The sequence below is a fragment of the Uranotaenia lowii genome, chromosome 2, assembly GCF_029784155.1.
Source record: "Uranotaenia lowii strain MFRU-FL chromosome 2, ASM2978415v1, whole genome shotgun sequence".
Classification (NCBI taxonomy): Eukaryota; Metazoa; Arthropoda; class Insecta; order Diptera; family Culicidae; genus Uranotaenia; species Uranotaenia lowii.
In genome coordinates this window covers 237,882,630-237,896,810 of record NC_073692.1, presented here as the reverse complement: position 1 = coordinate 237,896,810, position 14,181 = coordinate 237,882,630, and the positions used below count along the sequence as shown (strand labels likewise).

General features: G+C 37.2%; 1 long non-coding RNA gene across 1 annotated transcript; it reads right to left on the bottom strand.

Moving 5' to 3' along the window:
* Window positions 1-3,144: 3,144 nt before the first annotated feature.
* On the bottom strand, window positions 3,145-4,200 carry LOC129749692 (uncharacterized). The gene is made up of 3 exons (XR_008738133.1): window positions 3,901-4,200; window positions 3,442-3,820; window positions 3,145-3,363 (listed from the first exon to the last, which is right to left on the bottom strand). It is a non-coding gene; the product is annotated as an uncharacterized LOC129749692 (long non-coding RNA).
* Between the last annotated feature and the right edge of the window lie 9,981 nt (window positions 4,201-14,181).

Genomic DNA, 14,181 nt, shown 5'->3' with positions numbered 1-14,181 from the left:
AAGCAAATGGTCTCCTTTCAGATACTCAATTTGGGTTCCGAAGGGGCAAAGGGACAAACGATTGTCTTGCTTTGCTGTCTTCAGAGATACAAATGGCGTACGCAAAACGTGAGCAAATGGCTTCAGTGTTTCTAGACATAAAGGGAGCTTTTGATGCAGTTTCAATAGAGGTGTTGTCAGACAAATTGCACTCCCGGGGTCTGCCTCCTCTATTGAACAACATCTTATACAGCTTGCTTTGTGAGAAACATCTGAACTTTGCTCACGGAGATATTGCAATTAGAAGAACCTCCTACATGGGCCTCCCACAGGGTTCATGTTTGAGTCCACTTTTGTACAACTTTTACGTAAGTGACATCGACAGTTGTCTCTCTGAAGGCTGCACTCTAAGACAACTTGCAGATGACGGCGTGGTGTCTGTCACAGGTTCTACTGAGTCTCATCTGCTCAGACCTTTACAAGATACTTTAAACAGATTGTCATCCTGGGCTTTGGGGCTTGGGATTGAGTTTTCTCCTCAGAAAACGGAGATGGTTGTTTTCTCTAAGAAACGTAGACCTGCTCAACCTAAGCTTCAACTTCTAGGCCGAACGATCACTCAATCGAGGTGTTTTAAGTATCTTGGGGTTTGGTTTGATTCCAAGTGTACTTGGAGAGCCCACATTGAGTATCTGAAAGGAAAATGCCAACAAAGAATGAATTTTCTCCGATCAATCACTGGCACCTGGTGGGGAGCCCATCCAGAAGATCTTTTAAAATTGTATCGAACAACTATTCTCTCAGTGATGGAATATGGTAGCTTCTGTTTCCAGTCAGCTGCCAAAACTCACCTCCTCAAACTCGAGCGTATCCAATACCGTTGTCTTCGCATCGCTTTGGGCTGTATGCCCTCAACGCACAACATGAGTCTTGAAGTTTTGGCAGGAATACTCCCTTTGAAAGATCGATTCAATCTACTATCACTTCGGTTCCTCATCAGGTGTGAGGTCATGAACCCACTGGTGATTGTAAATTTTGACAGGCTACTTGAGCAAAATTTTCAAACCAGGTTTATGTCTATATACCATGTCCTCATGTCAATGCAGGTAAACCCTTCTTCATTCTCTCCAACTCGTGTTTGTAGCCCAGACTACGATCATTCTTCTGTCCAGTTTGATTTGTCTATGCAGCAGGAAATTTGTGGAATCCCGGTCCCTCATCGTTCCCTTCTGATTCCAAGAATTTTCGAAGCTAAATATAGACACGTCGATGCTGATAAAATGTACTTTACTGATGGATCACTTATAGAGGAATCAACAGGATTTGGAGTGTTCAACGAAATATCTAGCGCCTCTTACAGCCTCGAGTCACCATGCTCTGTGTATATAGCAGAGTTAGCAGCTATTCATTGTGCTTTGGACAGTATAGCTTCAAGGCCAGTTGGGCACTACTTTATTGTAACGGATAGTCTGAGTTCTGTTCAAGCAATCCACTCAATAAAACCGGGAAAGCACTCGCCATACTTCTTCGAGAAGATACGGGATAGTTTGAGTGCTTTATCAAAACGTCGCTTTATCATCACCTTTGTTTGGGTTCCCTCTCATTGCTCGATAGAGGGTAATGAGAAGGCAGACTCTCTGGCAAAGGTGGGGGCGATGGAAGGCGACACGTACCAGCGTGAAATTGCCTTCAACGAATTTTACTTTTTAGTTCGAAGAAACTCTCTTGTCAACTGGCAGCGCAAATGGGACGAGGATGAGTTGGGTCGGTGGCTGCACTCGATTATCCCAAGGGTAAGCCTTAAACCATGGTTTAATAGATTGGACCTGAGTCGAGATTTTATTCGTATATTTTCCCGTCTCATGTCCAATCATTATTCCTTAGACGCGGTACTCTATCGTTTGAATATTGCTAGCAGCAATTTGTGTAGTTGCGGCCAAGGTTACCATGACATCGAGCATATTGTTTGGTCGTGCGAGGTCCATCTTGTCGCCAGAACGAATTTCATAGACTCCCTTCGGGCCCGAGGAAAACCACCCTATGTTCCAGTGAGAGATGTGCTGGGGGTGAGAGACTTGGACTACATGTTCGAAATATATCTTTTCCTAAAAGCTATTGATCTTCGTCTTTAATTTCTTCTTATTTTCATATTTCCCTATCTATCTTCTTTTTTCTTTTAAAGTGAACTAGATATAAGCACACAATTGTTATCAAACAAAACGAGTTTGGCTCCTTAAAGCCTAAAGGTATGAGCCGTTTCAAATAAAGAATTTACAAAAAAAAAAAAAATGAATAATTTATAATTTTACTGATTGGAATAGTTGCTAAATTTATTACTCGTTTCAAGGAATTTTATTCATGATTAGTCGTGTTTGGTACTGGTACATTTATAACAAAGCACGATCAATCAGGAATAATATCCCTTAAAACAAGGAATAACTTTAGCAAAATGTTAAATTTTGATTCAATTATTGCGATCAGTACCTTGTTCAAAAAAAGAAATTAAAAAAAACAACATTATCTTAATATTGTTAATCATTTTCATTTTCACAACTTTTTCTTTAACTTATTTTCCGCACTTTCACTTTTTAATAACTTTCACAATTCTATAAATTCCTGTACCTTGATTCCATTCGATGTGTTTTTAACACAGCTCCAACTAGCTACAAGCGGTGCGTGATCCCAAATTCGGTTTAATCTTTTCATGCTGCATCCATCAGCCTGAAAATCGAAAACGAATGATAAGCCGAAAAAATAAAAATTATTTTCTGAAAAAAATATTTATGTTGAGCCTCATTTTATTCGCACGGAACGAAATACGCAACATTTTTGCTAGTTTCGATGGAAAATACTGGAAAGAATACTTACTCTGTATTCGCCAGCAAAACAAGATTCGCAAGATTGTCCTTCTCGTCCTGCCGTCTCCACACACAAAACTTTCGAGGCCGGAAATTAGCAAAATTTTGCTCAAATTTGACCAGCTAGAAACATAGCAATCAATTTAGCAAAAAAATTTAACTAAAATTTTAGCAAACGAGAAAAAAGTTAGCCGCCGCATTTTTTTACTCAAATTTTTAGCAAAAACCGGAGGAAAAGTTCGCCCGGATCTGAAATTTCAAAATTTATTGTTTTTTTATCTGGAGAATCAGGGGGAATGTTTGGTTATATAATAGAATACTCAACTTTCATTCAATTTTGATTTATTTTTCACTTTTTTTTCAATTTTACACATTTTGTAAAATAGAAGTCCTGGGAACGCACTTTCCGGCGAGCGAAGTGCCAAGCAAATGCACCGGGTGTGTGTCTGAATGAAGCTCGTTGAATTTTCAGTCGTGGTCCCTCTTCATTTCCAGACTGTTGCGGGTTTCTTGTTGCAGATTTAACCTGGTAGAAAAGAAAACAAACAAACAATTTTGTAATTAAAAATACGGAAAATCTGTATAGTTTATGGTTGACTCTTACCTCTGTTCGCTTCCGGTGTCGATTTGGCCAGTATTTTGTTGTTGACTAAGCCACCTTTTGAACCACTAGCAGCGCTTTAACCGCGCTCAATCGTCTCTGTTTGTTTTTTTTTTCTTCTCCCTACCCGCGGCGGCTGCTGTCTGTACGCAAAGCGGCTAGAAGTCCTTCATTTTACTAAAATCAAGCAAGATGAACTTTCATACTGCTAAAATCAAGTAAATTTAGCTTTTTGCTAACTCAACGGTAAAAAATTTTTTTTGCTAACGAAAAGCAACAGTGAAATTTTGCTAAGTAGATCCCCGAAAGTTTTGTGTGCAGTGGGAACTTTATCGGGAGCTTTTTCAAAAGCCTGCATGTGAAAGGAGCCGTGGGACAGCATCTGAAAAAAAAAAATGAAATTAATATGTATATTTAAAAATACAGCTAGGAAAAACAAAATTTATTCAAAAAAATACTCACCATTCAAGATATTTTGCAATCGCTGCTGGTAACCAAAACAAATTGCCCGCGATAAAATTGTTTTTCAAAATGGCTGCTCTTTAAAATAAATCTCTATACACGCTCATTTGAGAATGTGTAAAAAACGAGAAGTTTACCATTGTTCGTTTTGGTTTGGATTGTAATTTTACTATGAATTACACTGTAACAATAATAATCACAAGAAAATTATTGTGAAACCGTGCATCTGTCGGTTGAAATATATTTAGAAACTACGGTGAAATTGATTGTTAGATTGAAATTCATTGTTCATTTATCTTAATACCATGGTCTTTGCTATTCGGGTTCTACTGTCCAAAGTACGTGGTACCGGTACGAGATATTAGGATACAATTATGAGCCTACATTTTGGATTGAAAAATACAAGTAAAGATATAGCCGTTAGGAAAATATTGACTAGAATTGTAGTGGTTTTCAAAGTGCTCCGTACCACCCCTGGGGGCTTTGAGAGTCTACAAGAATGTACAGTGAACTGAACAGTGAACAGTGAATTGACTTCTTGAGCAAAATAATTATTTGGACTGAGTGCTGAAAAACTAATAAACCTTTTTTCATAAATTCCTGCTTTTAAGAACCAACCATTTTCAAATTTTTGGAATTCCTCATATAAAAAGAAAAAAATAATAAGATTCAGAGTTATAAGTTGATTTCAACGCTTTGATAAACGCCGGAGAATTTAAACGGGGCATTAGAAATCTAATAAAATAATTAAATCTGAGATTTTGAGTTTTATATAATTCAATTTCATATTGTTACCGTCAAACAGTAACAATGGTTTTCAGAACACTTCCTTGTAATATGCACATTAACTTAACTTAAAGTAAATATAGATTATTATTATTATATCCATTTTCTTATTTATTGGCTCTTTTTTTTATATAAATATTTATTAGCTAGATTTGTTTCAGTGTCTTTTGTCACCCTACATTCACTCCTACCATTCGAACTCGACAGCCAATAGCTCCCAACTCTATCGCCGAAAATTTGTTGACAGCCGGAAACTCAGGCGAAAATCGAGCGAAAAAGTGGAGAGTAGGACGAAACAAAGCTCAACGACGACGGCTTAGCAGTAAAGCGGGCATTCAGTCCGGAACTCTCAAGCAGGGGAGACGTGTTTGCCGTAGCTCCCCCAAAGGAAGAAAAAGTGTGCTCACGTGCTCTATCTATAGTGTAGTTACACCCAAAGCCAACAACCATCAAAATTCTACCATCTGCTGTTCCGGACTTTTTCCCTACCGGATTCCTTGCCTGCCCGTGGTTCGAGGAAACGTCGAACAACATCCGAAAGGGAAAGCGCTCTTCCGTTTACCGAGCGCATCGCCGAAGTCGTGTCCACGTGGCCAGTGGGAAAGACCAGACAGAAACCGATCTGTTCGAAGCCGGGGGTCTAGCCGCCATTAATCCGACCCGTTCCAGCTTTGCCGGGTTCTTCATCTCGCTGGTGCCCAGGAAAAAAGGGGAGGTAGCGCTTTTGCCGACACCTAGCGCGCCTTTCCAAGCAGCGACCACGTGGCCCGGAAAATCCTGCCTGGGAACTCTTCAGGCTTTCAAGGTTCGTTCTGAAGACACACGGACCTCTGACCAGCACGGGGTTTGGTTGTCCCAGGAATCCTGCAACATCCAGCAACATCTGTGGAGATACCAGGCTTGGGACGACCGAGAACGGACCAGACACGTGGCCTTGCAGGAGCACAGGTAACAAATTGACTATCAATAATCAGGTGCGTGGCTCCGCCCGTCATTTAGCCCCTCCTCAAGCAGTCAATACCTTAACCTCTCCGCCTACCACACTCAAATCTTAAGCCGTCCGTCCGTCCGTCGCCGAATCTCATTCTCGTCGTCTCAAGCCCTCTCTCTCCCCACCATCTGCAATCAACCATCAAGCCATTCATCTCCAGCTGCGGGCCCGCCTCCAGGGCACATTCACCATGCTGCATTCCAGGACCAGGACATCAACGGCCGCACCGGTTCCCTTTCCTACTGTTGTAATGTCTGTCCAATAAACGTTTGAAATGAAAATACATTTTTTCTAAATTAGGTCCGAGAGCCCATATTGCCAGAGAGAATTCTGCTGCCGTATCCTTATCCCAGTCCACCCCTGTTGTTGTTTCTCTGCTAGCTAGTGGAAGCCGACCCTGACAAAGTAGCCGCCTGAGCTAGTCGATACTTATACTTGGCGCCCAACGTGGGGCCCGATTCGGTTATGATCTGTTCCCTGAAGGACGAGTTCATAGCCATGAGTGGCAAAGAAGGGAGTAACTTTCGTTGCAGAGTGTACGGAGGAATTTATTATAGCCTCAATCTCGGACAATTTCACATCCCAAAGCTTTTGATCCCCCCGGGCGTAGGTTCTAATAGCAGCATTGACTGTTCGATTTACCCTTTCCACTGGGTTGGCCTGGGAATGGTACTTCGAATTCAGCCAATGCCGTATGTTGAACCTTGCCAGTAGGGATCGAAATTCTTTGGATGTGAAACAGGAGGCATTGTCGGTGATCATAACTTTGGGGACAGAGTTCCGATAGAACCACTGGTCACGGATCGCGATTGAAACGGCTGCGCTATCTATTCTGCGAAAGGGCAAGAGCATGACCCATTTAGTGTGTAAGTCGACAGTGGACAAGATATACTGATGTTGCTTCTTACTGCGTGGAAGCGGCCCGATGAAGTCAACGGCTACGATTTCCCACGGGTGGGTGGTAATCCGTTGTTCTCCCATGGGCGGAGTTAAGGATATATTGGGCGCCTTACATTCTTTACAAGTTATACAACGTGATACGTAATCCCGAACCTCTGTAGCCATTCTTGGCCAGTAGAAATTCTGCTGCCGTATCCTTATCCCAGTCCACCCCTGTTGTTGTTTCTCTGCTAGCTAGTGGAAGCCGACCCTGACAAAGTAGCCGCCTGAGCTAGTCGATACTTATAATATGCTAATTTATAATAACTTTTGAGTTATTTTTGGTCATCAATGATTGGACACATCTATCATCCAATTTTGCGAAAACTTATTGTAGGACCACCACAGCTACAGGAGGCCACCACCGGACCCAAATGGAAAACTGATATTGAAGAATATCCCCTATAAATCCCTTCCTTTTCCATTATTAATTAACGCGATGATTGTGTCCAAGAATTGGTCTTTTTAGAAATTTCTTAGTAAATAAAACTTGAATATTCCATTGTACAGGGAGATCACCCATCTTGAAAAGCAGGATAAGCTCAAAAATAGATTTTTATTATTTAGATGGGGAATAGGAAAGATAAAAAACAACTATAACATTTGAAGATAAAAAAATATATAGGCCGAATCTATTCAAGCTTCCTAGAAAATGGTGGGTCAAAAAAATGTTTTTCATGGTAGGATGAAGCATTCAAGGGAAATTATTTTGAATGTCCAATTTTTAATCATGATTATAAGGTTTTCTATAATATGAAAACGTTGAAGACAATGAATTATCTCAATAAAAACTTTAAAATGACTAACAAAATTTACATGGTCAAATTTCTTATTATAATGATTATAAAGCTCTCAAAATTTCGATAAGTCAAACAAATCATTTTGATTTATGTTTTATGTGAATCCGAGCAAGGCCGGGTGAAATTAGCTAGTATACCATAAGATTCCTCGATTTCTGAAGATAACAGACAGTAATTTTTTTTCTTCTTGTATCTCAATAAATAAACGAGATATATTTGCATGATAAATGTGATGTAGGGAAAAGTGCTCCTAAGAGCGCCTACAGCCGTTTGACGAAATGGCTGACCAGACAGATATCAATGCATTTTGAAGGTGATTCGCTTTGAACATAAGACAAGAAGAAATTTTATGCATTTTACTACCTCAAAAACAAAAGAAAGAAAAATTCATACAAGGTTTTTATACTTTTTAATGTAATATTTTCACACTTTTAACAATTATACGAAAAGAAGCCCAAATCGAGACTTGAGTTGTTTTTGTTTCTTATTCAAATGAACTTGAAAAGTAAAATAAATTTAAGCTTTATGAAGGTTTTATAATGATCAGAAAGTGGAGACTTCATAAGAGAGTATTGAAGATCTCAAAACAGATTTGGTAAAGTTTTTCTTATGGATGAACTAGTTTTCAGCTGCCTTCATAGTTTGGCAACCCTTACTTTTGTATTATTCTATAAAATTATAAAGAACATAGTTTTTATAAAACTTCAGCTTTGTCGTATGAAAGTTATCAGTTTCTAGTATTTTTGATAAAATTATACGGAAATCTTGCCAGAAAAACATAAATTTTGCCCAAATCATAAATAGACGCATTTAGCCCGCATGGTTTGATGTTCGGCAATTTTGGCCACAGTGATAATAAAATTGATTTCTCAAAAACTAAAGGAGATTTCCACATAAAAATTACTCGAATGTATAGAAAACATATGCCTGCTCATGTGTATATAGTTTATGTACACATATTCGATGTAATATTTGATTTAATCATTATTCGGCTTAATAGGCGCATATAGCCTGCATTTAGCAGGTGGCAATAAAAATTGATAAGATTTTTTGGCTTCAAAACTACTTCATTTGCACGATTTTTTTTTTCAATTTATGTACTATTGAAAATTGAAAAGTATTGACACGATTGAAAAATAAAAATTCAAGGCATATCCAGCATTTTTGACCAATTTTTAAAAATGCATTAAACCAGGGGTGAGCAACCTTTTGAATGAACGGGCCAATTTAAATTTAAAATCTTGTGTTTCCAGGTGTTTCCAGGCTTAGATTTTTTCGTGATCCTTGATGTGTTAGCTTCTGAATTAAGCACAACTGACCCGCCCAGGAGAGTGTTTGCAGTTCAATGTCAATGAGAAAACGTCTAACACAATCTCCGATAGACCAGAAGCACGGCCAGGGCCATTTGACCGGTAGGTTGCTCCAGGTAATAGTCTCCAGCAATGGATGGTGCCAGTAAAGTCGTGTTCGCGAAAAACATCTGCAAGTATGTGGTAATAACTGGAACAATCTATCTTGCTTGGCTCCCTAGGGATTAGTAGTTCTAGCAATTAGGAGGCGAACTATACCATATGTTTAGGTAATGATTACTCAATCCGCTCCTTGGTAATTGGTTGGTAGTGGCTTTTGCATACCTTAGGCTATTTATTGCTCAATTTTATACCGCCAACCCGTATGGCGTTTACGGTGTGTTTCATGCGAGCTTTGAGGTTGGGATAAGTACCGTACAGTACACTATGCATATTAAAGGTACCTAAATCAGGTTAATTAACTAATTTTTTTTAGATTTTGTTGATTTCGGGAATTCTATTCCGGTTTCAGTAGGGGAGATAAGGGCATAAAGAGCACCTAGGGCATAATAAGCACTTCTTTTTTCTACAAAAGTACGTATTTTCCTAAACAAATTTTCATGAGGATTTGTTTCGTACTACCTATAGTATTAATATTCACCAAAAAAGAAATTTCCTTTTCATCTTTACAGCTAGGTTCTCAAGTGACGAAAATATTATAATTTTCGACTTGATCTGAAATTTACGCACTGCAACATAAATTGTTTCTCAATTTTCCCCATCATAAAATTTTTGATTTTTCACTTTAATCAATTTTAAAACGCGTTTTTACTTAAATTTGTTGACCTGGGTCGAACAGAGCAATATAAATCAGGGCATGATGAGCGTTTTCTTCCAGAGAATCTAGCAGTGAATTAAACTCGATGAAGTCAACTGAATAATAGAGCTACAGCTTTACTTGTTTCATCTGTCGATTTGGCCTATTGGTAAGGTGTCGGAGAGGTAATCAGTAGACTCGAGTTCGATTCCTGTTCGAGGTTTTTTTTTCACATACCATTCAAAAGAGATTTTTTTTATTGCTACATTCAGTGTTCGGCATCGCTAACTGAAAAATTAGCGCCGCTAATTAATTCGCTAACTCATACAAAGTTAGCGATCGCTAATTAAATACGCTGAATGTGCCGAAAAAGATATCGCTTTAATCTTAAAGCGCTAATCGCTAACTGTTGATCAACATTAAGGCCGGAACAAATATCAAATTCTTCTTTAGTCAGGCACCCCCTCTTCGATTTTTACGACTCTCAAAGGGGGAATAAATAAAGTTTTATGTATTTAATTCAACGTCAGATAAATTTATCGATTTTTCAAAAATTATATGAGCAAAACCAAATTGTCAAAAAAAGGAATTTGAACAAGTCTCTGTGTTCTATATCTCTTTTTTTTAAATTTTGGTTAAAAATTTACTCGATTTATCGGTATTGTGCAAATTAGATAGTATGCAATTTTGTTGCAAACAATCTTTTGTGCAATTTATTCCATTTCGGTGTTTTTTGGCATTATTTTACATTATCCTCTTTCAAAATCTTTAACCTGTTTCCCCCTTTTTGCCTTTCTTATAGAAAGGTATAGTTATCGGTCGATTTGGGAGATCATTAATTATGGGTCTTAGATATACCTTTATAGGTACCTATCGAATCAGCTCGATGAGTTCTGATGATGTCTGTGTATTTGTGTGTATTTGTGTGAATTTTTGAAAAATCTGTATTGTGAAACGTAAATATCTCAACCACTTGAAAACAAATGCTGATGAAGAGATGTTAAAAATAGTTTTATACTAGTTTAACACCTTTTATTTTTATCTTTTACTGTAAATGTTGCGAAAAAAAGTTCTCGAGTACGCATTCCTCCAAAGAACACAATCAAGCAATCAGAATGATGCCCAATGTCACCTTAACTTGATTAATGAAAAAAGGTTAATTTTATCACTAATAATTCAAAAGATTGATACAAATATATGGGAATTAGCGGTCTTCAATTAGCGGAACCAAAAAATAGCGGAACTTTTTAATTCGCTGAATCAATCAAAATTTAGCGGCATCTTCAAACCGCTAACAAAAAGTTAGCGGACTAACTAGCGAATAGCGGATTAGCGCTTTTGTGTCGAACACTGGCTACATTATACGGCTAGTAGCATCATCCGTCGAACAAAACACCAGAAACATAATGTATGAGCATGTGTTAATTGTTTGAATTCTACAAACAGACCTAGATTATTTTGTTATTGCTTTGTTTGATGAATCTACGCCTCACCGTTTAGTGCAAAATGCATCGATCATGAATGATAAATGAGAAACAAATCGCCTTGACCAGGAATCGAGCTCGAGTCTACTGATTACACTAGTTTACAAAATTTTAAAAAAATCGTGAACTTGATTAACTGACCAACATTTTTAATGTAAAATCGGGCGCTTAATCCGAAAATGAAATGCAAAAAAATCTCAGTAGAATTGTTTTTGAGTTATGCTCCAAATATGAAATTTCGAAAAAATTAAAAAAGTTCTTGTACTTAGATTAAAATATCTCGGACGGCATAACAGTAATTTGAAATCCCTCTTTTGCATATTGAAGGTGAAAAAGTTTTCTATCGATCATCTGAACACTGTTTTTGCGTTTGACCAACAGTATTGTTGATATCAGTGACTTTATGAGAAAAAAAATTATAAAAAACGCATTTTTTTAGAGAAAATTTGGTTTCAATGAAAGTTTTAGACTCGATGGTAGCATTTAAAAAATCTGATTTACTTTTGCGCTTGAATGTCAATTTAAAACAAAGATTTCAAGTGGTTATTTATCAAAATCGGTTGAAAATTGAAGAAGTTATGGCTACTTTACCATAACTTAAATTTTTGGAGTTTTTCATAATTTAACGAACCGCAGTACACTTATTATAGCATATGAAGAATGAAACATGATAAATCTCACTCGCTCCAAGTCAAAATTATTTATTAGCTGACCAGAAGGTCACATGCCAAGTTTCAGGAAGATCTGACCATAGGAAGGGGTTGCTTAAGTCTCAAACGTGAATAAAATTTTGAGGTATTTTGCCCGGAAGGAACGAAAAATACTGGTTTTTCATCAATGACTTTTTTCATCACTGGCTGATTGTTTTTTATGGTTGATTTTCTTAAAGCCTAAGTTGAGACAAATATTTCACCTGAAGACTGTAACTCGATTGGATTTGAAACAGAAAAGTTATTGCGGTTCAAAGGCCGCAAATTTTGTCCAACACGCAATGAGTACTTTTTACGCATTGCGTTTAATACGACAATTTGCGACCAAAATACAATCTTTGAACCGCAATAACTTTTCTGTTTCAAATCCAATCGAGTTACAGTCTTCGGGTGAAATATTTGTCTTAGCTTAAGCTTTAAGAAAATCAACCATAAAAAACAATCAGCTAGTGATGAAAAAAGTTATTGATGAAAAACCAGTATTTTTCGTTCCTTCCGGGCAAAATACCTCAAAATTTTATTCACGTTTGAGACTTAAGCAACCCCTTCCTATGGTCAGATTTTCCTGAAACTTGGCATGTGACCTTCTGGTCAGCTAATAAATAATTTTGACTTGGAGCGAGTGAGATTTATCATGTTTCATTCTTCATATGCTATGATAAGTGTACTGCGGTTCGTTAAATTATGAAAAACTCCAAAAATTTAAGTTATGGTAAAGTAGCCATAACTTCTTCAATTTTCAACCGATTTTGATAAATAACCACTTGAAATCTTTGTTTTAAATTGACATTCAAGCGCAAAAGTAAATCAGATTTTTTAAATGCTACCATCGAGTCTAAAACTTTCATTGAAACCAAATTTTCTCTAAAAAAATGCGTTTTTTATAATTTTTTTTCTCATAAAGTCACTGATATCAACAATACTGTTGGTCAAACGCAAAAACAGTGTTCAGATGATCGATAGAAAACTTTTTCACCTTCAATATGCAAAAGAGGGATTTCAAATTACTGTTATGCCGTCCGAGATATTTTAATCTAAGTACAAGAACTTTTTTAATTTTTTCGGAATTTCATATTTGGAGCATAACTCAAAAACGGTTCTACTGAGATTTTTTTGAATTTCATTTTCGGATTCAGCGCCCGATTTTACATTGGAAATGACCTTCAGTTTACTGAGTTCAAAAATGCTGTAAACTAGTGTTACCTCTCCGACACCTTACCAATAGGCCAAATCGTCGGATGAAAGTCAAGCTGTAGCTCTATTATTCAGTTGACTTCATCGAGTCGAATTCACTGCTAGATTCCTCGGCAGGAAACGCTCATCTTGCATTGATTAATGATGCTTATACTGCCCCAGGGGGGTTTTCATTATGCCCCTACAGTGACTGGTTTTCAGCTTTCGGCAAAAAATTTTAAAATGCATTTTTAAACGTTTTTATCTACTTTTTCAAGTTTCATCCAATTATGCAATAGACTATTTGAGTGTCACGAAACAATGATGTAATTCACATATTATAGCTGTTCTCTATGGTTAAATAAGCGTTTTCCTTAAGGTGGCCATTATGCCCTTATCTCCCCTAGATAATATTTTTCCGAATTGGAGAAAAAAACTGAAATCATTATGAGTTTCTGTTATATATTCAGATACGAAGTTCAATATTCAAACTCGAACTTTGAATAGATTACTCAGCGGACACGATTATTCACCATATTATTTGGGAATCATGAGAATTCGAGACACAAAATTATGCGAATTATGTAACGAAAACTTTACCACTGAACATGCACTACTAAAATGTATTCAATTCAATCATATTCGAAATCATTATGATTGGAATCGATATTCCAATCTGCTCGAAATGATCCAAGATTTTGATGAAGAAAAATTGAGAGAAATTCTCAATTTTCTCGAAAAAGCACGAATGAAAATCTAAGCAGTACAGAAAGGAAGTGGAAAACAAATGAAAAATAAGGAACATCCCTATTTCAACAAAATGCAACACGAATGACAAAGTTTTCGTAATAGTGGTGATATAGAGTACCAAACTCTCGGCCATCAACTCAAATACATACATACATAGATACGAAGTTCGTGAACTTTATTCTTAGCCACCAATTTTGTTCAAAGGTCAAATGAATGGTGTCTGGGACTGACAGCTCATTCACATTGCCCAAAACTGATGCTCTCTCTTTAACCATCAATAACGGCGCCTGCCACGTCCTAGCAGTCAATACATAGATTGGAAGAAAGAGAAAGGGATGAAAGAATGATTTCGTGCTTTAAGGCCCGAGGTCACCTCTGCATCCTAGCAAAATAATTTTGGTTTGGAGTATGGGTATAAGGATTTGATCAGGAGACACTTTTGACTAGTGCAATAGCTTTGGTTGTAAACCTTATCTTATATACTTCTGTTGTTTTATATAATTGAACAAATAACGAAATCTAGAACTTTTAATGCTTATTGT